At 43.6% G+C, this 4,320-nt stretch overlaps 1 long non-coding RNA gene across 1 annotated transcript; it reads right to left on the bottom strand.

The window, feature by feature from the left end:
• Nucleotides 1-225: 225 nt before the first annotated feature.
• LOC132387534 (uncharacterized) lies at nucleotides 226-3,364 on the bottom strand. The gene is made up of 3 exons (XR_009509923.1): nucleotides 3,348-3,364; nucleotides 1,642-1,884; nucleotides 226-265 (listed from the first exon to the last, which is right to left on the bottom strand). It is a non-coding gene; the product is annotated as an uncharacterized LOC132387534 (long non-coding RNA).
• Between the last annotated feature and the right edge of the window lie 956 nt (nucleotides 3,365-4,320).

Here is a 4,320-nt window from a genome sequence, read left to right as displayed (position 1 = left end):
ACAAGTAGTAGAACATTTAACATACCCTAAGAGCGAACACGCGCATGTTTCTTTTGAAACGAAACTTGACCGACGGTATCTAACTGATGAGTACCTGCATTTAAACATTGTTCTTCATTAATGTCTTGTACTCCCTGGTAAATTTGCCAAAAATGTTGCGGACAACAATGTTGAGAACATCCAGAACACCGACAAATCCATGCACATACAGCAAGTACAATTGCTAAGGAAATCCGGATCCCGATGTATTGCCATAGTTGTGTTTCTGCGAATGACACGGACATGTTTGATATCGAAGCATAGAAAACCTACAGCGCAATACAGGCCCTTCGGCCCACAATACTGTGCCGAACCTGCACTTACTTTAGAAATTAACAAGCCTTACCCATAGCCCTGTATTTTTCTGAGCTCCATATACCTATCCAGGAGTCTCTTAAAAGACCCTATCGTATCCGCCTCCACCTCCGTCGCCAGCAGCCCATTCCACGCACTCACAACTCTCTGCGTAACAAAACTTACCCCTGAAATCTCCTCGGTTCCAAACATCTTAAAATTGTGCCCTCCTGTTACATATTCCAGCCCTGGAAAAAGCCTCTGACTATCCACAGGATTAAAGCCTCTCATCATCTTATACACCTCTGTCAAGTCACCTCTCCTCCTCCGTCGCTCCAAGGAGAAACGGCCGAGTTAACTCAACATATTCTCATAAGGCATGCTCCCAAATATAGGCAGTATACATCTTTCATTCCAGTATTTCGTGAACCGTATACTTGGAAGAAGTATTTGAAGCAGACAAGGCAAGAAAGAACCAATGGATTTAGAAATGCAGTTCTCATGCCCCGAGAATCAGAGGAGAAAAGGCCGAGTTCACACAATATATTCGCATAAGGCATTCTCTCCAATCTAGGCAACATCCTTTTAAATCTCCTATGCACCCTTTCTATGGTTTCCACATCCTGTAGTGAGGCGACCAGAACTGTGCACAGTACTCCAAGTGGGGTTGGACCAAGGCCCTATAGAGCTGCTACATTACCTCTCGGCTACTCAACTCAATCCCAAGGTTGATGAAGGCCAATGCACCACATGCCATCTTAACCACAAAGTCAACCTGCGTAGCAGCTTTGAGCGTCCTATGGACTCGGACCCCAAGATCCCTCTGATCCTCCACACTGCCAAAAGCCTTACCACTAATGCTATATTCTGCATCACATTTGACATACCGAAATGAACCACGACACACCTATTTGGATTGAACTCCACCTGCCACTTCTCAGCCCTGATTTGCATCCTATCGATGTCCCGCTGGAACCTCTAACAGCCCTCCACAGCAAAAAATGTCCCCCAACATTTTTGTCATCACACCCCCAGTCTTTGTGTCATCAGACTCCAAACCTTTGCGTCATCATACCAATGGACGAACAATTGGCATACAAATACAAACTAGAGTGTGAACTAAAATCCACCCGAAGACGATTTCTGTTGATCACATATCTATATAGTACGGATTCTGATGCTCCGACTTAATTAAATAATACGGAGCAGCAGAATCGGGTAATTTCCTCTCACGTGCTTGTCTGTCATATCTTATTTTGGAAAGTAAATGGCGCCTAGATTGTTCAAATTTGAGCACAACACACTCACCTACTGCAGTTTTCTTCGCACCAGAGGCGTCTGCTTCTCTGTCCAGCAGCATTAATGTTCGACCTTTATTGTCTTCACTGACCTCTTTTCCAAAAGATGTGCTGTGAGCAATATCGGATTTCTTCCGATAGACCGGGCCGAAATTGCCGCTGGTAGATTTTCTCCTCCTGTTTCTGCTGTGTTTCTCTTTTCTGTCTCGAACATCAAACATTGCAGGGGCTTCCGCCATGGCCCAACCAGACCCTGCATGAAGGAGATATAAAGCTGGGATTAACTGCAATGGTTTGACTGGACTGGGACAGTTACCGGTAACTGCGTTAGAATTACGTATTACATAAAGATGTTACACAACAGTGATGGTAACGAAAAAAAATCAAACAACTTCCTGTGCTGTTTAGTTTGAAGCAAAATGAAAATCAGGACATAAGAAAGGAAAGCAACAATTGGCTCATAACCTCTGAACAATAAATAAACACAGAGGATGTAATCATGCTTCGTACATCGAATCATGAGATCAGAATAGCCTGTGCAACAATCCCTGATATGTTAAAGCTACGGTACATCATCGCTGGGAAATTGCCAACTGTCTTCAAAGGGAGACCCGAGAGGCGTTTTCAAAGGGTCAGATGGATTACTCGCACGGACGGGGAAATTCTTGATGGAAATGAAGAATCCCAAATGAGAGAAATTAATCTGCTGAAACTTGGATCAACCAGTAAAAACGTTAGAGGCGCCCAAGGAAATCAGAGAACATCAGAGCGGAAGAAGTGACTTTGACAGGAAAGGTTAACATCTCCAGATTGAGTATTCCCTACATTTTCATTATTTCACTATCTTGAGCAATTCCGTGATGTGTACTCAAACGTTTTACAGGAACACTGTGTTTGTTTATGATTAACCTCCTTCCATTGCTGGGACTGAGCCTATAACGTTATTTTTTACCCTTTTACCCGTACATCAAACTCCAACAGTGTTCAACGAAGGTCACTGAAGAGTTAACAACGAGTGCTTGTACTTCACTAAGTTTTATCTGTTGTAACCCAGCAGTCGACGCGTATGACGGGGGCATACAAATACAGAGAATAGTTCGCACTTTTCAAACGAATTTCCTTGTGTTACACGTCTGGGCCAAGAGACGAGAAAGCTGACCTTAAGCATCAAGCACCAATTTACAAGAAGTCTACACTCATCCCATCTTCTTCCCTGCACGTTTGTATGACCTCACATCAAACAGTCCACGCGCTCTTCCCCCAGTTCCAGAGCAGTGTGGAAGATAGAGACAAAGTTAATGAAGTTGGCCAGCTCAGTGTCGGTGCATGAGGTCGCACCGATTCAGAGGTTACTGTAGCGCATTGATGTCGGGAAGATTTATTATGGAAGGCTTAAACACGGACTGTTCTACGTAGTCAATGAAAATTCAGGCACAGCTGGGGATTAGTGGGAGGCCCTTGGCTACCTCATGAGTCTGGAAAAAGTGACGTCATCTAAATGAGAAATTGTTTAGGATGAGGACCAGTCCAGCTGATCGCAGGATGTGGTGGTTCACACAAAATTAAATGATCAGCTGGGCATTCCATGCCGTATTTGAAACCTCGTACGCGCTCCGTCTCCACTGAACCAGTGGTACGTGTTGGCTGATTCACATCTGATGATAATTACAGGGGCTTTACGAAAATACGTTTTATGAAAATAGTTAGTAGACGTACATTCGCTTCGTTCTGATGCGTCCATCTCATTTTTAGCTGCGGTCAACATCCGATCTTCAATCGTTCTCCTGGGTACACTACCATCAGTAGTTTTGCCCATGATATTAGAGGCACCCTTATCTCCTCCATTCACGTTAACATCTCTGGACTCAACAGTTTTCCGCAGCTGGCTGTAGGTTTCGTTGCTGCTGTCCTGGCCAACATTGGTTTGGAAGGCTCCTGGTCGGACAAACAAAAAATATCACCTCAATACTTCAAATGAACTGGGGAAATGGAAGTAAAGAAAGTACTATAAAAATTCAATGAAGTGTGACAGGGCTAGTTCCAAAATAGACAGGGCTAATTGCATATGAAATATTGGCAAATAATTAAATAGAAAAGAAGAACTAAATAAATGCAATTTATGCATAAAAACCACAGAAAAATAGAAAACATACTGCGTAATACGGGCCTTTCGGCCCACAAAGCTGCGCCAAACATGTCCTTCCCTTAGAAATTACCTAGGGGTACCTATAGCCATCTATTTTTCTGAGCTCCATGTACCCGTCCAGGAGTCTCTTAAAAGACCCTATTGTATCGTATGCGGATGTAACTATGAAAGTGGAGAAAGGAGCCAGTGGATGTAGTGTACTTGGACTTACAGAAAGCTTTTGTAAATCTCCTATCCAATCTCTCTATGGTTTCCACATCCTTCCTGTAGTGAGGCGACCAGAACAAAGCACAGTACTCCAAGTGTTGTCTGACCAGGGTTCTATATAGCAGCAACATTACCTCTCAGCTCCTAAATTCAATTTCACGATTGATGAAGGCTAATAAACTGTGCGCCTTCTTAACCACAGAGTCAACCTGCGCAGCTGCTTTGAGAGTCCTATGGACTCGGACCCCCAAGGTCCCTCAGATACTCCACACTGTAAGAGTCACCATTAATACTATTATGGTGTCATCATACTTGACTGACCAAAATGAACCGCTT

The sequence above is a fragment of the Hypanus sabinus genome, unplaced genomic scaffold (assembly GCF_030144855.1).
Source record: "Hypanus sabinus isolate sHypSab1 unplaced genomic scaffold, sHypSab1.hap1 scaffold_196, whole genome shotgun sequence".
NCBI lineage: Eukaryota > Metazoa > Chordata > Chondrichthyes > Myliobatiformes > Dasyatidae > Hypanus > Hypanus sabinus.
Note: the sequence above shows the minus strand (reverse complement) of the source record. Positions and strands in the feature narration are given on the sequence as shown.